Source organism: Pholcus phalangioides, unplaced genomic scaffold (genome assembly GCF_987345545.1).
Source record: "Pholcus phalangioides strain wild (caught in Gottingen) unplaced genomic scaffold, Ppha-v1.0 ptg000018l_1, whole genome shotgun sequence".
Classification (NCBI taxonomy): Eukaryota; Metazoa; Arthropoda; class Arachnida; order Araneae; family Pholcidae; genus Pholcus; species Pholcus phalangioides.
The window spans coordinates 1,508,021-1,530,943 of record NW_028301611.1 but is presented as its reverse complement, the minus strand read 5'-3'; the positions used below and the strand labels follow the sequence as shown (position 1 = coordinate 1,530,943).

The 22,923-nt window shown below is 41.2% G+C and overlaps 1 protein-coding gene across 2 annotated transcripts in view; it reads right to left on the bottom strand.

Moving 5' to 3' along the window:
* The window catches only part of LOC149071513 (semaphorin-2A-like), a 422,721-nt gene extending 401,903 nt beyond the window's left edge, over positions 1–20,818 (bottom strand). Inside the window, exon 1 of one of the 2 annotated variants that reach the window (XM_089247967.1) lies at positions 20,499–20,818. The gene's annotated coding sequence lies outside the window, so the exon portion shown is untranslated. The remainder of the gene's footprint in view (positions 1–20,498) is intronic. The other variant, XM_089247968.1, reaches the window with a different exon arrangement.
* Positions 20,819–22,923: the final 2,105 nt, after the last annotated feature.

Below are 22,923 nucleotides of genomic sequence, written 5' to 3'. Positions count from 1 at the left end.
GCAAGAACGATTTTACACCCTTGCATTTCGGAGGGGAATACCATTTGTTGAGCAAGCATATTGCTACGCATTCTTCAACATGATATACTAAACGTAAGTTGACAAGCAAATGACATTTTCATATTATATTCAAATCTGCGTAAATCATAATACCCTGAAATGCAACATCCCATACTTTTAAGTGCCACGGCATTTCCCCCCCCCCCCTTCATGTAATACCATTCAGGGTAGAATACCTCACTTGCTCAATATTTTACCACTCAAAAATTTTCTCCTCTGGATATATCTCAATGCTTGTCAATTAAAAGGGTTTAACCTTGGGAAATTATCTCTCGTAACCACTGAAAACTACATGTTGTCGAAATCTTCCAACTTTTTGTCACTTTCACGTCTTGGCATCAAGATTTATAAGACATATCCACGCCAAAAATTCATAAAAACAGTGTTAAATGGTGGAAAAAAAAAATAATAGTAAATAAACATGCAGAGGTGTTAATTTCACCGCACAGCTCGTGACACGAAGATTAATGGATGTCACCCCTCTCGAGTTAGGCCGTATTGAATGTCCAAAAACACTGGGACGTTTTGTGTATTTTTCAAATGGTGTCATGGCCCACACGCGAAGATCTACGACCCTGCACATGATCATTGTAGGCATGCATTTAAAAGTAAAAATAATAATAATAAAGCGAATCGCGTGGGCACAAAACAAGTGACACGAGGAGGACGCCAGTGAAATAAATACTCACCAGCGTCTTCATCTTCGAAAACTCAAGGGGGGGGGGGAAAACCTCTTGGCACAAAGGATCAAAGGAGAAAAAAAAAACATGGCGAGAACGTGAAAGAAATTAATTAGAGAGGAGAACGCTCGAAATTCATCAAGTGTTAATTACGAAAGGTAATCAATCAAGAGGCGAAAAACGTCATTTGGCGACGATTCTGGCGCAAGAAAGAGCCCCCAGCCCCCCCCCCCCCCCATTCTTAGAAGGAACCAATTCAAGCTGTCGTCGATTGATTGAACACGTATGGAAAATAGGTCAGAATAGATATCTAAAGCAATTTAATTTAATTGCCGAGTGCCTCATATGGACAATATCCATGAAACAGTGTTGTCAGCACATAACCGAACAATCAGCCCACCCATGTAGTGCTTTTATTTTTCGGGGTCGTGTGTCTTGTTAAGAGATGCGGCGCTAATGTTTCCTGTCACTGCTGTTAGAGAGAGAGAGAGAGAACGAACGACATAAAGGTGGCTAATAGCCCAGACATCCCGGATGAGCTGTAGGTGGCCCCCCACATCCAACCGTACATTCTGGACGCGTCCAGAGGGAATAATGTTCTCCTTGACGAATAACTAGACATCTTGATGGAAATGAAAGGCAGCTTTGACAAAATTACTTGCACTGCTTTTGTTGTTTTTGATAGAGACAGGGACCGAGAAAGGCTCATATTATAGGCTCATATTTTCACGAAAATTCTGGACTTCTACATCTGTTCTTGGGAACCTTTAAAACGACACATATTATCTAGAGAAAACTTGGAACATCAGCATTATGAAGAATGCTTGAAACATCATCATGAGCCATTGAAACATATGCATTATATGGATGAATCTAAAGATCTACATCATAGGGAATCCTTGGAACATCTATAATCCAAGGAACCCCTGAAACATCTACAATCCAAGGAACCCCTGAAACATCTACAATCCAAGGAACCCCTGAAGCATCTACAATCCAAGGAACCCCTGAAGCATCTACAATCCAAGGAAACCCTGAAACAACATCTACATCATAGGGAACCCTTGGAACATCTACAATCCAAAGGAACCCCTGAAACAACATCTACAATCCAAGAAACCCCTGAAACAACATCTACAATCCAAGGAAACCCTGAAACAACATCTACAATCCAAGGAAACCCTGAAACAACATCTACAATCCACAGAACCCTTGGAACAAAATCTACAATTTAAGGAACCCCTGAAACAACATCTACAATCCAAGAAACCCCTGAAACAACATCTACAGTCCAAGAAACCCCTGAAACAACATCTACAATCCAAGGAAACCCCTGAAACAACATCTACAATCCAAGGAAACCCCTGAAACAACATCTACAATCCATAGAACCCTTGAAACATCAACAATTTAAGGGATGTCTTGAAGTTGAATTGTCAAAAATGACTTCAATAAACATTTCAATCAACGTGAAATGAAATATACTAAAAATGTTGTGTCAATCGGTTAATTTGTTCTTTCATAATAAACGAAATAAATAATGAATTATAGTGTAAACCAAGAGTCTTCAACCTTTTCCTAGTGACGAGCACTGCCAGTATCCATCATCGAAAAAAAAGAGCACCCTCACGACAAGTTAGACATACGTATGCCGGAAATATCAATATCATTTTAATATTTTATATAATGCAATTCTTACAAGTTGTTTGATTGGGACATTAATAAAGTGCTCGCAAGCCCCTCTAGGTACTTCAGGGAGCACCATGGTGCTCACGAGCAACGGATTGAAGATGCCTGCTGTAAATGTACGGGCCTACAAGAAAAAAAAAAACTTTGAAAGCGATTTTCTCAGATTGCAGTTTTTGAGCTCATCCGTAAGATCAGAAACACTGGATGTGTTCAAAAACTGCAGTCTTAAAAACATCACGTTCAATGTGGTTTCTATCGCATACGTTTACACTATCGCATCGTCAACCCGTTGCTTGCGAGCACTGCGGTGCCCCTTGAAGCACCCAGAGTATTCGACGCTCATTTTCGATTTCGTGCTAGCCGTCACTCTTGATCAGCGTTCCAATTAAACACCTAGTACAAATTACATTCAAGGACTGAAATCATCCTGATTGCACGCATTTTTATGACAAACTTACCGTAAGGGTGCTCTTTTTTTCTTTTTAATGATTGGTACAGTCAGTGCTCGCGACTAGAAAAAGGGTGGGATGAAATATTTTTTGAAGTCATTTTTGAAAATTCGTCTTAAACGGTTGTGGCACCCCTAAAAAACGATTGAAATAGCGTCAACAATCTAGATTTTAGAGAGGAAAATTCAACTGCCCCTGCGGGAACCGAACCAACACCACCTATAGAACAAGGCCTCCACACGAAGCTCATCCCGTCACCGAAGGCGGTCATTCCACCTACTGCCATTGGATACAGCATACAATATCTTTACCTCTTTTTTACAGTATATCCAATGGCAGTAGAAGAAATGGCCTTCTTTTTTGGACGTCACAAACTTCGTGCGAAGGCCTCGTTCTATAGGTGACGTTGATCGAACCCACGTCCTTTCACTTTCCAGGGAAAGATTGAGATATTCGTTGCCTCTAGTGTCTTCACCCGGAAAGTGAAAGGACGTGGGTTCATTCAACTGCCTCCGCAGCGATATCTCTTTAAAACCTAGCGATATTCCGCTTAACCCAGGTGGGGGAAAAACACGTGAATTCAATTCCCCCCATAAATTCATATAAAAAGTTTAAAAATTTGAATATTCATATTTGAATGCGATAAAGCAATTCTAACGGGGGAGGGAGGGGGGGGGGAATTTTTTGGTTAAAAAAAAAGGGTGGTTCAAATTTTTTTCGATAGAGGGCACTGCACGAAAGCAAATCACTGGAAATATGCAAATCAGGGGGACCTAGAAAATGCAGGGTGCAATGGTTAACAGATCATTTCTAAATTTTTCTGTCACTGGAGCTTACATAAAGTTTTCGTTGTGATGTTGGCATCGTGGGGGATAAAGTACTATCGGTTAAGTTGTTTTACCTCAGCTATACGTATCGCTGAAGCATTACGAACGTTTCGGACACTGAAGAGAGATTGACAGGATTAGTAATCCCGGATTTGCTTCGCACAATTTGCTCTATCGACAGAAATATGAACTAAATCTGTATCAAAAAAAAAAAATCCCTTCCCGAGAATAACTTTTCCGCAAACCGCATTCAAATATACCGATTTCCTCAGATTTTACGAATTTTTGAACTATTTACGGATTTATGAGACACCCCCCTGTATATATACGACTCCTACTGGAGATGGCATAGCCCTTAGAATCCGGAGCTGATTTCTCATGTTTTCGAAGAGGATCTCCCAGGAACAACCGGTCTTACTTTGGGATACGTAGAAAATTCGCTCTCCCAGAATCTTCTCAATCCCTTGATATGTGTACACACACAACACTAAATTTGATAAGGGAAAGAGAAGATGGAAAAATTTTCGAAAAAGGAAAATCCCCTCAGAACAAATATCGACAGCTCTATTCCCACTTGAAGCTCGAATTTCCCCAGGACCCCCCCCCCCCCACCAATGCCTCACCAAAGCCCAAGTCCCACCAATACATACAGTATATGGCTACTCTATACAACGTGGGGGGATTGGTGTCAGATGGAAGAATTACGAACTAATCCATATCCTCTTTTCCTCAGGAACAAACCTCATGCCGTTTGTCACCTACACGGCCACTACACTCGTGTCTATTTGGGAAATCCTCCAGGGGATGTTGAGAAAAGATGAGGAGGGGAGAAGGTTTGAATGATCCCTTGATCTCGGGAGCGGGCGGGGGGAGCATCTCGCTGTTGGTCATTCCCACCTTTTCGGGGTCCCGAGGAGTTCAATAAGCTTTTGCCCATTCCTCATTCCTGTGGGAGGCGTCGGTATGTTTCCGACAACGATCCGCAGCGAGGTAGATGGGAGAGGAATTGCAAACGGTCGAGATGGTCTCCTATTTCCCCTCGCAATGGCCAGAGGATTCTAGGTGCAATTTATACTCCGAGGCACCCAAGGAGAGGAATACGGCAGCACAGTTGCCGTTTCTTCACAGATTCTGGCCGAGAGAGAATGGCAGTAATTAAATCATTTCCCTCGTAGAAAACGCCCTGATGGTCAGGGGGGGAGGTCCTCCTGAAGAAAGGGGGACCAGGATTTGTGAGGAAACACCTCCGGGAAATGGAGAGAACTCGCCCTAACTGAAATTCTCTCGCTGAATACCGTAGAGTAGGTTCTGTTTTGGCATGAATTTTTTATACGTCCATCGTGAAATATAGATTTCCACGGCAGGTTTGCGAAGGAAAAAAAAATATATATCGGTTGAGATTCGGGTTCAATGGAGAAGAAGCGCCTTATATTCCGAGATTTCAACTCTTCTGCGGATGGTAGGTGAACCCTCCTGAGCCTTTTCTCGCCAAGCATCGCTGATTCGTGCTGAATAAATAACGAAATGCAGTTAAAATGTCGCCAGTTAAAAAAAAAATCGCCTATATTCAAGACCAAATATCATAAAAATTATGCTTCCCGAGATAAATCATTCACATATGAGAGGGGGGGGGGGGTTGAGAATGTAAGTGTTGTGAGTCAGTGAAGTAATTGTTCAGAATAAAGAAATTCGAATTTTTGAGATTATTAACCATTATCGTGCCAGGAAAAGTATATTATCGCCACACACAATCTGTAGGCCACTTTATCAACTTGAACCTGCGCTACTTTGATTCCTAAGAAAAAATAACTAAGAACTGTGCGTTGATGTGACTTAGTACAAATCAACCAAAACTTGATTTACGCAATTTGTATTTCCGATGTATACCCCCCACCCCTGCCCCCCGTATACTTAACATATATTCAATATGCCTCTTTTGATTTCCCACAACGCTTCATATCCATAGATCTCCAGAAAACAACTAGTAATCTTTCTTCTGAACTGAGAACAACTTCGGTCTATCGCCATTTTGTGCAATTTACAAGAGTGTATATGTCTATCACGCGCGTGTGACGTTAGTGCTGAGCCGTCTACACTTCAAATTGTGAGCGAAATATTATGAGTGGATATCTTGTGTCACTGCAGGGTATGTTGCTCTGCATCTTTCACGGGGTGATCTTTGGAATTGAAGGGCAAAAAAATCAAAGCAAAAGCCAACCTCAGCCGACCACCTTTGTGACACCTACGGGGATCAAACTCAGGATCTCCTTGTTTTCCTTTCCTAAATCTTTTCCCGATTCAGCCGAACGCATTGATTCTAAGTTAAATCCTAGGAGCAGGAAATGACAAATCCAGGTGCCAGGTTGCCATGGCTACCGAAAAATTGGTACTGGCGCCTAAAATTTTCCATCTGTGATTGATAAATTGGAGTCAGGGGAACATCACAAAATCTTCCGAGTATTTACCAGAAAGAAAAAGGTCATTTTATTTATTATGTCATTTTAAATCGCTGTCGTATGCCTGAATCGCCATCTTGGCGATGGCTTTTTTTTTCCCCGGAATCAACCTGTATAGTTCTTCCTATGGACACCTAGACCAACGCACCTCTCTCGGGGGTTGTAGGAGGTCGGAAACCCCCTTTTTCTCCGAGTCCAGCCATCAACGAGGACACGAGACAGTAAATACTACTAAAAAAACAAAACCCAGCCACTATTCTCCCAAATTCAGGGAATAGACAAAAAAGCAGGAAACGACAGGAATGATGCCACCTATAACAAAAAATTTCCAATTCCTTCCATATATATATACAAATATAAGAAGGAACTATAAAAATAGATGGAATCCGGAAGAGGAAAGTTATTGCCAATCCCGGTAGGGCAAAGGGAAAAAGTTGGCAAGAAAAAAAATATATATTGTACTTTTCCCAGAATATTTTCAGCTTGGCAACTTCTATTTTATTTTTCAGAGATAAGCCTCACCTAACATTTCCAATCGCAATGTTGCTTTTATGTTGCAGGAGACAAACAAAACAAAAAGTATCAAAAGGGATAGTGAATCCGGGTATAAATCCTAAGGATTTTCATGGATATTGCGCACAGCGCGTGAATAAATAACCGGCAATGGCCCAGCGACAGTGTCCTGGAGAAAATCCCGGACCAGCAGGTTGTCTCTTAGGGACGGAAGGGGGGGGGGAGAAACACGTCAATTTTCCGTCCCAAACACCAATTCGACTTGCGTATCTCTCTCTCTCTCTCTCTCTGCTATCATCTAAATCGTAATCGGAAATAATATCCTGGAAGAGAATCCTGAGAAAAACCTCATCAGGAGCGAGGGATGTGCAGGGATTATTTGAGTGGCGGATGTTTCCAGCAGCAGCAGCAACGTTCGGATCCTGGGATTTCGGTTCGAGAGGACGAAAACACTGATATTTCCTAGATGTATCTGCGAATCCTTATCCTTCTCCAGGGAGGTACCCCTGCTACTAAAAAAAGGAGAAGAAAAAACCCAACAGTTTTTCCTGGACGTTGTCTTCTTCTAGGAATTCGCCGCGTCGACGACAATGTGTCGATTTGAAAAAAGAATTCTATCTCTAGTCGGGATTCGGGTCTAATCACTCACGCGACTTTGACGTGTGTGGATTTTCACGGAATCAGCGTCGGAATGTCCCGGAAAAACAAAAAATACCGGATTTTTCGTGTTTTATTCTTGTCTTTTATATTGTTTTAATTCTTCGAGACATTCCTGCCATAACAGTCGTGCCGCTGGTAGTGCATTGGCACGGCTGCAAAATTTGGAGAATGTGAATCAGGCCGGGATTACAGCATAAAAGTTTGATAAAAGATCTTTTACAGAACTTGGAAAAAAATCCAACAGTAAGCATATCGGTAACATTCGAGCAAATTTAACCAATAGGCTTATTGGTGGTGGTTGTTTTTTTAAAATCCTTTTATCATACTTTTATATTGTAATCCCGGCCTCAGGGATATTCCCGTGTGGATTCGAATTCCGTACACCGTGCGCATGGTCAACCTATGGGGTCCGCGATCCAACTGTGGCCCCTTGGAGTCACCTGATTACGTCCGCGCCCTCAAAACTAATTTTGTAAAAATTACCTAAGCGGCACGTTTTCAGATCCCTTGAGTGAGCGGCGGTGCAGTTCCAGATCACTCAAGTGCCCCGCGGAACATCTTCAGGTCACTAAAATGACCCGGGGCATATTCATAGATCACTAAGGCCGTATTCACCGACGTGGTTTAAACTGTAGTCACAATTTTTGGATAATATCAATATAGATTAGTTGAAAACCTGAATTTAACAAATCCGCGTCGATCTCTCAAGAAATTGTGACTATAGTTTAAACCAGGTCGGTAAATACCTCCTTGAAACGATCCGCGGCACATTTACATATCACTTGCGTGACCCAAGCCACAATTCGAGATCAGTCAAATGACTCGCGGCATATTTACAGATCATCGCGGCACACTTCCATAGCGCTTAAGCGATTCGCGGCACATTGACAGATCACTTCAGTGACCCATGGCACAGTTCTACAACACTGAAGTGGCTCGCGGCACATTTTCATATAACTAAAGTCACCCGCGGCATATTTAAAGATCATCGCGACACGGTTCCAGGGCACTTCAGTGACCCGCGATGCAGTTCGAGAGCACTTGGGCGGCCTGCGGCACATTTACAGGTACTTTAGTGACCCATGGCACAGTTCCAGATAACCCACGCGGTCCACGACATATTCCGAGATAACTCAATTGACTCGCGACACATTCGTATGTCACTCGATTGGCTCCCGACATATGAACACCGCAGGTTATTCAAAGTAAGCGGCTCGCGACGTGTTTCCAGATCAGTGAAGTGGCCCACACTCTTCTGAAGGTTAAATACTCTTGATTCAAAAATGGCGACACATTCCTATATCACTCAATTGACTCCCGACATATGAACACCGCAGATTATTCAAATCAAGTGTCTCGCGACACGTTTTCAGATCAATCAAGTGGCCCACACTCTTCTGAAGGTTAAATAAACCCGATTCAAAAATGGCGACACATTCCTATATCACTCAATTGACTCCCGATATATGAACACTGCAGGTCACTCAAATTTGGTGACTCGCGACATGTTTTCAAATCAATGAGGTGGCCCGCACTCTTCTCAAGGTTAAATACCCTTCATTCTAAAATGACGACACATTCCTATATCACTCAATTGACACTCCTGACATATGAACACCGCAGGTCACTCAAATTAAGAGACTCGCGACACGTTTCCAGATCAATGAAGCGCCCCACACTGTTCTGAATGTTAAATACCCTTGATTTCAAAAATGGCGACACATTCCTATATCACTCAATTGACACTCCTGACATATGAACACCGCAGGTCACTCAAATTAAGAGGCTCGCGACACGTTTTTAGATCAATGAAGTGGCCCGCACTCTTCTGAAGGTTAAATATACCCTTGATTCACAAAAATGGCATCACATTGGCATTGGAGAGGGATTATAAACCAAGTGAAAAGAATCCGATTCGATCACTCCACTCAATTCTTTCTTGCAAATGCTACCAGAAACAAATTCACTTCTATTCAAATACCCTATCCAAAATCACGTTAGGAAAAAGGGCCAAAATGAAAGGCTTCTTTCTATTCCAGACACAATTCCAGGAGCACAAAATTTGTCATTGACGCACGATTTCTCGAGTTGATGCTTGTCGCGGGGGGGGGGGGGGGTTCCCGTTATTGCCAAAAGCAAAAAAAGCAAATGGCAATTCCACAACTCAGTGCCAGGGATACAATACAGTAAATAGAAAGAGGAGAAAACCCCTCACCTCACAAACATCTTTATCCTCGTCCGTCTCAACTGGAATAAAAGCGACTCGAGCACGTTTTCCAGAAAACTCGGGAAAGAAAGGAAAAAAAGGATTCCGGGAAAAAATCTCAAACGACCCGGAAAAACAACAAAGCGATACTGACAGCGACCTGGAAAATTTCTTTTCCCCCTTTTATCGTATTCCCTCACATTAGCCGTCACGCCGGGAAATCCGAGTCATAGACTGAGAAATTCTTTAGTATTTTTATTGTAAAAACCCAATTGGCTGAAGGCATACTTTGATCCTTTTCAACCTCGTTTTTCCCGGCATGCCGGGAACCGACCAGACATCAACAGTGAAAAAAAAAAACTTTCGGGTTTTACGGTATGCCGGCTTTTGTGAGGGAACACGGTTTCAACGGTAAATGTGGTAAATCGTGTTATTATGCATAATCGAAAGTCGTCTGGGCAAGTTAAATTTATCACTTCTAACGGCGATTATGCACAACACCCAAGTGTCGTTGGTAAATTTGATAAATACTAAAAACATCACTTTAACCAGCTTGTGATTGGTGAATTTGATAAATAAGAAAACAAATTCCCAAATGGGTCACGGAGTAGGTGTTGTGTAATCGGACCCCGATATAACGAATTCCTATTCAATGAATTTCACGATTTCACGGGCTTTTTTCCCCCTCGAATCCCTGTGCGAATTTGTTAGATAAGAACTTCGTCAAATCAAAGAATTTGTTAAATAGAACTTCGTAATATCGGAGTACGACCGCGGGATTTGTTAAAGAGTTCATTATATCAGGGTAGAGCACACAATTTATTAAGCGGGGGTTCATTACATCAGGGTACAATCGTGAAATTAGTTGAAGGCGAGTTCGCTATACCGAGATCCGATTTCAAAATTCGCCAAATGGGAGTAAATTTCAGTTATTTTGGGGGATGTTGGAAAATATTCGTTAAATCAGAGTTCATTATATCCGGTGCACACTGAGGCTCACAACTACGGTCATCTAAATAGTAAATCTTATCACGACAATGGGATTATTTTATAGTATTTACCAATAACAATATAGCGATTATGAATAATGACCGGCAAATGTGATGAATTTAGTACGATTTACCATCATGCTTACCAATGACACTTGGGTATTATGCATAATCGACGGTTAAAGTGTAATATTTTTTATCATTATCAAATTAACCAACGACGCTCGGGTATTAAGCAAAAATCGCTGTTAAAAAGTGATTGATACGATTTTCGATTATGCATAATAACCGGATTTATAACATTCTCACCCCATAACACACACTCCTTCTCTCTCAGCTCTTTCAGTCAATGAACATTCTATCCAGAATTTAAAAAAAAAACCAACTTTCACTCTTTTCCAGGACAAGATTCATAATAGAAAATAATCACATGTTCCAGAAGTCCCGGACAATCTTCTCTTAACGTCAGTTCCCGGAGTGAAAAAGGAGTTGAAAGAGGTAAAAAGAGGGGAAATTCTCTCCTCAATGCTTGTAGAAATTACCATTCGAGTTTGGATTCAGTCTGTATCGTCCTGGAAAAGGAGGAGAACAATTTTAGGTGGGGAATTCTAGAGTTTTCTAACGATCGAGCGGGTCTGGAAGGAGAGAGATGATCACGAAGATCATTACGGTCCTCCCTCCTCTCCCGTTTTAAAACTGGTGCGTAGGCCACCCCGACTGTGCAATCATTCATTTCAGTCGTCCGGGATGCACTTTAAAACGGTGGAAAGAGAGGATTTAAAGCGAGCGAAGGATGGGGTGCTCTCTCTCTCCACCGGCCAGCCACCCGCGCGACTGACTGCACCCATCCGTCCGCGCGCCCCTCCGGGAGCTCTAAAACGTCTGCTGCTGATGATGTTCTCAAGAGTTATTTTGTACCCATGGCTTTTTGGAGGATGCGAATCGATTGGCCCAGTGGTTCACTCCCCGGATTAAAAGTTCAGCTGGAAGTGAGATAGATACGTGTGAGAGAGACGTGTAGGAGTTTTGAGGAAAACTTTTCCTCGCGGCTCCTGGAACCGGAGAGAGAGAGAGAGAAGAGATCCTGAGGGAAAGGGGGTGCTTGTGCTGCTTATCGGGAGAAAAGTTTTCTGGGACGGGGTGCTCTCTCTAAAGAAAATGAAGTCTTTAGAGCTGTTGCAAAAGAGGGTGTTTTCCATCAAAGCCGTGGGATGCCGCCATCCCCGACAAGCCGTGAATTGCGCTTGATTAGATGCTGCGCCTTTTTTGAGTAATGGTTGGAGTTTTAACTCAGGCGGGAGTCGCTCCAACTGAGTCAAGGTCGATCTCTCATTTCCCTGGATCGGGGTGCAAATGACGATCTATTTCAAAATTTTCGGGAGTAATATTTATATTCTAAGGAAATCTTGCGAAGTAATATACAGTCGATCCCGCTTATAACGTTCCCACTCAGAAGTTTTCCCGCTCAGTAAGAATTTATTTCGTGGTCTTCTAATTATGATTTCCCGTTTAAAGCGTTTTCCCATTAACAACGTTTTTCTTGTCATGACCATATCGTGAAAATCGTTATAAATGGGATCCACTGTAAATGTTATTGGGAACTCTAGAGCAGGGGTGGTCGCATGCGGCCCTTGAAGTGCTTTCGTGCGGCCCGCAACAAGGTAAAAGTACCGTGAAAAAATTAAATTTGTGATTATTTGAACTATCGGTTCCAACGGCAGATTTCTTGATTAACAAACTTCTTATTTCTAGTGACCAAATTAATTTAATAACTAACCAATTAATTCAGTTAATAATGGAGCGGCTTATACACCGAAGTTGCACCACTGATGCGGCCCGCGACGCTACAGCTGACCATTATGTGTTGGCCCGCGAACAGAAAGAAGTTGGCCACCCCCTTTGCTTGTAACAAGGGTGCGAAACTGTTAGTGGAGTGCGGGCCACTTTAGTTCCCGAAAATGTGAAAGGAAAGGCAACTTCAGTTGAGATAGGGTTATTATAAAGCTTCGCGATGGTGAAGAGAGAGAAGAAAACACATGAAACATATGTTTGAATTTAATTCCACTGGCGTTTGGAAGCAATATTACGTGCGTGATCGTAAAGGGATTAAACCATGTCGGTGAAAGTACCCTTAAGTGATCGGGAATAGCACTGCAGAACACTTACGTGATCTGCAAATGTGCCGCGGGACGTTTGAGTGATGTCGAACTGCACCGAATGCCACCTAAATGCTCTGAAACCGTGCCGCGGGCCACTTGAATGAACTGTACATATGCGACGTGTCAATTGAGTAATCTGTAATCGTGTCGCGGGCTGCACGAGTAATGTGGAACTGTATTACGGGAAGCGTAAGATCTCGGGAATTGTGTCACGTGCTGCTGGAGTGATCTGTGAATATGCCGCTGGTCTCTAGTAATAATAAGTAATATGTATATTGGAGCACTTATGTGCTCTCAAATAATACTGGGGGCCTCTTACGTGAATTGTAAAATGCCACTGGTGACTTGAGTGATCTGGAGATTTGCAGCTTAATTAATTAAGTAATACAAAATTCATACAAGATTACGGGCCACATCAGATAATTGTGTTATAAAGGTGTGCGTTATAACCGAAGTGTATTAACTATAAATGTATGTTATAACCAAAGTGTATTAACTATAAATGTATGTCGTAACTAAAGTGTATTAACTATAAATGTATGTCGTAACTAAAGTGTATTAACTATAAATGTATGTCATAACCGAAGTGTATTAACTATAAATGTACGTCATAACCGAAGTGTATTAACTATAAATGTATGTCATAACCGAAGTGTATTAACTATAAATGTCATAACCGAAGTGTATTAACTATAAATGTACGTCATAACCGAAGTGTATTAACTATAAATGTACGTCATAACCGAAGTGTATTAACTATAAATGTATGTCATAACCGAAGTGTATTAACTATAAATGTCATAACCGAAGTGTAAATGTATGCCATAACCGAAGTGTATTAACTATAAATGTCATAACCGAAGTGTATTAACTATAAATGTACGTCATAACCAAAGTGTATTAACTATAAATGTACGTCATAACCGAAGTGTATTAACTATAAATGTATGTTATAACCAAAGTGTATTAACTATAAATGTATGTCGTAACTAAAGTGTATTAACTATAAATGTATGTCATAACCAAAGTGTATTAACTATAAATGTACGTCATAACCGAAGTGTATTAACTATAAATGTATGTCATAACCGAAGTGTATTAACTATAAATGTACGTCATAACCGAAGTGTATTAACTATAAATGTATGTTATAACCGAAATGTGTGCGAGCATAAAGTGCATTATTGATATTTTCCTGGAATAAAATAAACTCACGCAGCACGTAATTAAATTTGACGTAACATGAACATAGAGTTTTTGGCTGAGATTCTGAGGAATTTTGAAAATTTATTGGAGAACAGTACGTACAGAATATTACGTAGAATATATATATATATATACATACATTTTTTCCTAATCTAATTGATTTCACTTATTATTATTGGAGTATATTCAAATGGTTTTCATTCGAAATCGTCCATGTTTATGCAATAAATTGCAAAAAAAAACAAACTAATTGTTGATGAATTTCCCTTGAATCAACATTATTTTGTGCATAGTTTTCTAAATAAGTAAAGATTTTGTGCTGTGAGAACAGTAGGGATTTCCGCTACTACCGAACACAACAATCATTTACTCCACTGCCATCTACCATCTAAAAGTAACAGTGAAGACCATATTCCATGCAGTTTTCACAGAAATGTATAGAATTTTTTTTTTCAAATAATGCATAATTTCACTATTAAAATAGTTAAAACATAGATTTTTTTTTCATTATTAATGGGTTACTTTATTTTTAGACCACAATAGTACTGATACATTAGAACATAATAAGATAATAGACTTCATTGAGGAGGCCACAGCATCCGATGGCTCACTTTGGAAGGCGTGGAAAATCTGTAAACGAAAATCTCCAGCGGTGGACAAAATTACAAACGAACAAGGTCAACTGTTGTATACAAATGAAGAGATTGTTGAAACGTTTGCTGATAACTATGAAAAGCAATTCATGCCAAACAGTCTGCAATCTCGAAGTATTGCTTCAGCTCATCATGGAAAAGTTCAAGAATTCCTGGATAGAGTTCGCTCGGATGCCTTGCGTGGAATGGGTGCTGCCGGTTTGACCAATGTTGACGAAATCAGGGGCATGATTAACAAACTCAAAACTAAAAAAGCTTCTGGTCATGATGAAATTTCAAATCTCGCTCTTAAAAATCTTCCTCTTTCTATCCTCAAATCATTCACTAATATATTTAATAGCATGCTTCAGACAAGCTATTTTCCTAATGTCTGGAAACTTTCTATTGTCAAACCTCTTCATAAATCTGGAACTGACCCACTTTTCTCTCAAAACTTCAGACCTATCAGCTTACTCAGTAACATTTCTAAAGTCTTTGAACGTATCTATATTTCACGTCTTGACGCTTTCCTGTCCTTCAACAGCATTCTTCGAAGTGAGCAGCACGGATTCAGGCGGGGGCATTCTTGCGTTACTCAGCTGCACAGAGTTACCGAGTTCGTGATGACTGCGTTCAACTACAAGGAACATGTCTGTGCTCTCTGTCTGGATATATGTAAGGCCTTCGACAAAACGAATCACACGACCTTATTATCCAAACTAATTGACCTGGGTTTGCCTGACTATTTCATCATCTTTTTAAACAGTTACCTTTCCAATCGAAGATTCCAAGTCAAAAATGGCAACTGTCTCTCAACTGTTAGACCAATAAGAGCGTCTGTTCCGCAGGGTTCTTGTTTGGGACCACTGCTCTTTGCGCTATACATCAATGACTTCCCAGCTCCTCAGCGCGGAATGCTTGGTCTATTTGCTGACGATGCCATCCTGTTGACCAATCACAAAAAAGGGAAAAAATGTATTGAAAATTTACAAGAATCAACTGAAGACGTTGAGGACTGGTGCCAAGACAACGATATAAAGTTGAATCATCAAAAATGTCAATATATTCTCTTCACAAGACGGTACAAGTTTCCAAGAACTCCCATATACATCGGCAATACGGTGTTGACAAGAAAACTCCAAGTCAAGTATCTAGGTTGTATACTAGATAAGTCGCTCTCATTTTCTCCTCAGGTGATGTACGTAAGAAATAAGGCCTCACAAGCAGTTGGGATGCTATCCAGAATCACATTCCCACAGGCCAGGCTAACGTTGAGGAATAAAGTAATTCTTTTTAAAACTATTATTCGTCCTATTCTGACATATGCTGCCCCAGTGTGGGCTCATGCCAGTCTTGCAAATATGAAACGTTTACAGACACAGCAGAACATCATTCTTCGTCAGTTTACCAGAGCCCCCTGGTATGTGAGAGGAAAAAACATCCGTAAAGATCTTGACTTACCACTAATCTTGGACTATATCAAGGAGCTTGCCAATGCTCATTTTGACAGGCTACGATCTTCTGAACACCCGCATCTTAGAGAAATTGTCTATTATGACCCTAGAATACCCACAGTACACTCTAGGCCAATGGACTTGCTGAGCGTGGATTGGGTGACGAATTGATGTAATTTGCAGAACATTTTCATGATTTTGATTTTTTTTTTTTTTTTTCAAAACAATTTATCAATCTAATATCAGTTTTGTTTGATATTGCGGATGCTGTGATCGCAATTCAGAGGCATTTATATGTTTTTTTTTTTTTTTTTTTTTTTTTTTTTCGCAATTAATAATTTTTCTCATTTATTCATAATTTGAGCTTGCATAAAATGGTGCATTGGGTTCGTATCGTGTTGAAACTGATGTTATTACAATACAGAGATGGTATGTGTCATGTCTTCATTATAACTTTTTCTTTGACGTTCTTAATTATGGTTATATGACTGATGACGGTTCAACAGTAACTCAAACATCTCTGGTCAGTGTCTCTCGATTATGTAAATATTTATAATGTTGGGGTTTTTGGGTAGCATATCATCAGCTACTTCCCTTAAGACATTGCCCCCTTGTTCTTCGATTGTGTTGTGTTTTATCTCGATGAGCATTCATTTCGCGAAGATTTGTAAACAATACTCTCCTGGCTCATTCATTCTCTACACACACACATACACTACATACCTTACACACATGCACAAACTTGTCTTTTTCCTTCTCATACCACCCCTGGTGATCTGTAAGTCGCCAGACAGCCTGCAAAGGCTGGGCAGCGACGGAAACGTTCAATTCTGGTCTGGTCTGGAGATAATAGACTTCAATGTAATAATCGAAATATTGTGTAATGGGGCTACCAAGTAGAACGCCAGTGTCACTGATTGTTCACGGTCATTTTTAATTATTTCCGCGAAAATATTGTCATTTTATTTCGAAAATTCCCACGGCTTTCGGCAAGAATATTAAAAAACACCAAAATATCCCCCACATGCAATACATGTTACACAAATAAGTCAGTTTCTGCGTTCCAAATCACTTTATTTTGATAGGTTTTTGATTGCGGTACGTTATATCCGAATTATTTTCTACGTTGTAAGTGTTTTCGGTGTGTTATATCCACAGTGTATGTTTTAGACATGGTATGTTGTTCATCTCATACTAGAAGCAAGAATGTTGAATTTTTTTTTTTAATCAGCTGGTTGGATACCTTAGGGGCCGTTCAAGTAATACGTCATCATCGATGGGGGGGGGGGGTTCCGATTTGCTGACTTTTGATGACAAGGGGGGGATTTGGATAATGTTTACGTCATCAACCACCCTTTATGAGAATATGAGTTGGATTCAGAGGGGCAGAGCTGATGACGAAATTTCGCTGACAAGAGGGGGAGGAGGTCAAAAATGGCTAAAAATTTAGCAAACGCACCGACAGCTACATGACGATATAAATTACAATCGATCCCGCTGATAAAGTTCCCACTTATAACGTTTTCCCCCTTAGTACGACGTATTTTTGCGTGGTCTCAATTCTAAGTAACTCAATCTTAATTAACTAAGTATTTAAGATTTGACGGTTAAAGCGTTTTCCCGCTTACAGCGTTTTTCATGGCATTTTTTTAAAACGTTATAAGCGGGATCCACTGTAAATACAAATACAAACTTCTATAGAGCTCTTGAAGCAGCAAATCACCCGAAAAATATCAATGGGCTAGTTTACTGCGCTGTTTTCCAATCAGCACTCACCCGGGGACCCACGGACCCTGGCAAGAATAGGGCTGAAATGGACTTGACCCTGGGACGGTTCCTATATTTTTTTTTCACACTATAAATTCACTATAGAAAAGCCTGTCAAATGCTCCAGCATAGGGACCCTGCTACTACTACTTAACCGTACATGCACGTCGTACATATTCATCTGAGGAACTTCTAACAAATTGGTACATGCCGGAATGGTTCTAATGGGTTCTAAAAGGGGGGCCCGGCTACTACTAAACCACACATGTACTTCGTCCAAGTTCCTCTACGGTCCGTGTTGTGAACCTAGCGAAGTTTGTTTTGCTTGTTATAGTGCTGTTATTCGCCATCTATTTTTCGGTCTATGAAGTGTAATGCGTGAAGATTTCTACCGTTGTAGGCCTGTTGCTCTGCTTTGGGTACTTTTCAACGAGTGGGGCCCATGCCTTGGTCAAACACTGAGGGAAACGGACTTCTCGTTTTTCCTTCTAATTTACGATTGGTTCTGAAACACCTCTCGTGGATTAGTTAGCAACCTACTGCCACACTGCCGGGGAAGGAAGGGGGGGGATGGTTCACGGACCCCGATGGCCTAAGAAACCTTCGAAATGCAATGAATTCCGCTTATAACGTCTTTTAGAACGCTTTTTCTGCCTAATAGGACGTATTTGCGTAGTCCCAGTTTCTTCCCATGCGCTCAAAATACTCTTCGAGATTCCCCATTTAAAGTGTTTTCCCGCTTACGTTTTCTCATGGATTTGCGTTTGGGGAAACGTAGGCGGAACCAAAGTCCTAAGAAACCCTTGAAATTATATTCTTATTGCCCACCAACATTAACTTCGGTCAAACCCAGTAAAAAGGAATTTCAAGATCCAATTTGAAGACATATGACCATTCAACAAATGAAAATTCAGTAGAATCTTAAATGCTTTTGAAAAATGTATGTGTGTGGGAGGGGGTGGTGTTAGACTATGTCACACGGGGCAACTTGGTGCGTGTATATGTAACCCGGGTTTACCGCAAGAGCGCTAACTTAGTACTGGTCTGGACGGAAGAGAACCCAAGATTTAAAAAACTATCTCTTCCGCTCTCCCTATTTCTTCAGGATCTAGTTTCAACCCACGTCATCGTGATTCCCAAACGGTATGCCGTGAAATACCTACCGGTTAGGAATACCTCTTGTAGATAAAATGATAACGTATCTAATTGTTTGGTGATTTGGATGTTGCCGATTTAGAGCGTCTCGAAATTGAGCAGACACTCGACAAATCTAAGAAATTTCTCAATCCTCAGACACGGAAATCGGAAGGGTGCAGCCGCACTGGGTAGCAGAATGGAATAAAAATACATTTGAGCCTGAACTTGAAGAACCAAATTCATCCAGGCTCCCATCATTTATGCGATTTCCAACCTTCCCGGGGGATGTATGCAACTGGGAGTCACTGTCTTGGAAAAAACACTGTTGAGTTTGACTTTTCGTTGGGATAAAGCCTTGGCTTAAAGTTCTGTGAATTTATACTGCATGTGGTATTGAGAAATCTCACGTCTTCGATAGGGCCTGACTTTGACACGGGGAGCATTGGAATTTGAAAATTAGGAATTGCGGCCCCACTGCGATTAGGGTCAAAGATTTTCGGTTGTGTAATGGATATTGTTCAAACATTTTGGGTGATTCTAAAATTATGGGGCCTAGGGCATGTACCCCACTTGCCAATGCGGAATCGGGCCCGTCTCAGAGGAGTGGGTTTTGAACTTTCTGCCACCCCCGCGACTCTTTCCCAAAATACTTTTAACATAGAGATTCTTCAAAGCATTGAACTCATCAATATCAACAGCTGATATGGGTTGGTGATGCCAATTAGGAGCCGCGATACACACCTTGAGAACCGCTATCATAAGGGATACATACAGGAACTTTTCTACACCAAAGATTTTTGATTGGTCACCCATCTCGAACTTTCAACGGGTCATAGACACCGGAACCTGGGGGGGGCAATCAATTTTGTAATGAGCTCTCTCCAATAATCAATAAACGTACAAAGCAGCGCACCTATGATCCCTCCTGCGTATGGGGTGGAATCCCGTATATACGGGACGACCTGCACAACATTCAGCCTGCATCATGTCCACGCCCACTCATTTTCTACTGCGAAAATCAAAATTACAGGGTCTTGAACCCGTAGCTTTTTTTGAACATCCATGCCCAACTCCCCGTTATAGACAGCCACAACAAAAAAACAGTTTTCATACCAATCCGAAAAACGCATAAATATTATCTGAAGAGCACCATGCCAGCAAAACAGGCCACAATTTCCAAGAAAACAAAAACCCATGGATTAGGCCGTTATATGGCCTGGGCTCTATATCCAATAAACATGGAGTAAATAATTTTCTTACATAGGTGTGGTGCAAAAAAAAAAAAAAACACCAAAAATTCTGATCGGACAATGAAGGCAGAGAAATTCAAACAAACAAGACCGGCCTCTTTTCTTGCTCTATATAGGATATGCAAGCAAGCACATGGCCTTCGAGAACCGGTCCAAAGCTTTTAACCGGGCCTTTTTTTTCCACTACACACACACCCCATAACCAGAGAAAAGAAAAAAATGTAAGCAAGCACCACACAAGAAAGACGCGGCTTCCAGTTGGGAAAAACAACACAGCAAAAACTCTGAACAAACAACACATAAATTACATTGTCTTCAACACACACATACAAAGTAAATAATTCAATACACGGAAGATACTCACCCGGAATAAAGCCAAAGGAGCCGGATAAACGAGACAGTTCTGTGTCCCTCTTGTAATTTTTTTTTTTTTTTCAAGTATACAATCCTTTCGGTTGACAACGAATGATGATAATTATCACGAGTTATCACACTTGGATGTTGTTATTTACTCATACGAATTCCATCGCACCACCGATAATGTCGGGGGGGAACCGAAGCCACAGGCTCGCCGCAAAAAATAATAATGATGATAATAATCACAAGTTTTATGACGAGCAGTGTACGTACGCGCGCGTGTTGACTCGATCGCATTCGCAGCGAAACTGACGGAGTCTCGAGCGTGATCTCGTTGTTACGGAGCGAAATCTCTTTCCTGGAGTTGTTTCTGTGTTGTTTGTCCGCTAGATGGAGCTTGGGTTAGTGGCGATGGGGTGGGGTGGGGGAAGGGTGGTGTGTGTGTGACATTTTGGGGATCGATCACATATTCAGTTTGGTGTTCGGTTATGCGAGGGGATAGAGATGATATGAAATGGTTTTTCATCAATAGGACCCGGATTATATGTATTTAAAAAGGTGCAAAACATGCCCTAAAATATGCGCTTGAAAATGCTAAGATATGCACTTGAAAATACCAAGATATGCACTTGAAAATACCAAGATATGCACTTGAAAATACTAAGATATGCACTTGAAAATACCAATTTATGCATTTGAAAATGCCAAAATACGCAAAAAAACCTCAAAATATTTACTAGCATAGGCGGAGATAGAGTTGGAAGTCTGGGGGGGGGACCATGATGATGATGATGTCAATTCATATATGCGCATATACATGAGATCTATCGACTCCACCTTTGATGCTGGCCCATGTGCACTAGAAATCCTGAAAAACTTGAAATCCTGAAAATTTCAAAATCTGTGCCAAAAAACGAAAAAAATAGGTAGTGTAGTAGTAGGTAGGGCCTCGAAAAAATGGCTGGGGGATCCATGATGTTCTTGAGTCAGCCACCTCGTTGGGCAATTTGCCTGTGGTGGCGTTGTATTTGTATTTGTTTGTATAAGGGATATGGACGAGGTGCATGTCTGGTTTGGTAGTAGTTGTTGCGAAATGAGACAACACTCGAGGGAACTTTTCTTATACTCCCACCTTCTAGTGTGGAAGAGTGCCACCTAGCGGGCGAGAATGTGCACATATCGTAGCAGTGATAGCGTTCGGTTGCAATATTTATTGGGGGGTTAAAACTTCGTTATGGCTGATTTCATAGATTTCGAAAGAGGTATGATTGCTAGAGATCGTCTTGCCGCGGCTACAGTTTTCATAAATGCGCCACATGGAAAAAAAGCTATACAGTAACTCATAAATATTTTCTAAACAATAATATCGATTGAATCGTCGAATTCGTTACATATCTTTAACAGTTAATGTTTGCGTGTAGTATAAAATAATATCAATTATACTCGATGATAAATAATCATCGTAGCATTTGAATTAAGTTGTGGAAAGTGTCGCAGGTTTGGCGTTCGGCTCAGACCTGTTTCAAGTCTGTGGCGTTTGCGGACAAAAACTCAGGATTGCCCCCCCAACACACGCAAATGAAGCGCTTAAGAATAGGTGTTCTCGTTATGGTCTGGTTACACAGAAGCTCTTTTCAGGGATGTTCTAGGTGGCCTAAACCTAAGACCCCTCTCTTTCACTCCTTCGGGTGAAAACGCCCCTCAAGTAGAAAAACAGATTAATCTCATAGACTCCCAAAAACAAGACAGCAAACGCCCAGCCCAAGGGTAAGATTTGCTGATGCGGCTCAGCCTAAAAGTTGTGGTGAACAAAATCCACAAATTCGTAGGAGCAATGAAGAAACGTCCACCCCTCATACTTTGAGTGGGGGACGTGTTTCCTTCAACAATGACCTAACTAGTCCCAGGACGCCCACTAGTCCCATCACTGATCTACGAGAGTCGTCGCGACATGTTGTTGAGAGGAACGAAGACATTACTGAGCATGACGCAAATGATGTTCCTACTGCTCCAACAACCACCACCTTCAAAAATGTTCCTCCTCTATGCTGAATTTATAGTGTAAAATATAACCGGCAATTTAGTTGAACAATAACTTGATTAGGACGACAGATGAATTTCACAAAGGGTTCCGCTGAACTGTCAAATAACTATCAAGGTTTCCGCTAGAAACTCTGCGTTGGAAACCCCTGCTCTAGAGTTCTAGACCAGTGTTTCTCAGCCGCGGCCCGGGCCCTTACATTAGTCGTACCGGGCCGTGAGTGATTCTGTTTCATTTTCCCTCATATCTTTCTTATTAGTCGTGCTTATGACCGGGCCGTCCACTCACAAAAAGGGAGTCAACCGGGCCGTGGGTTTCCAAAGATTGAGAACCCCCTGATCTAGATTACTCACTGACCTAGGTCAGTAATTACTGTCTCGTTAGAGGCGGA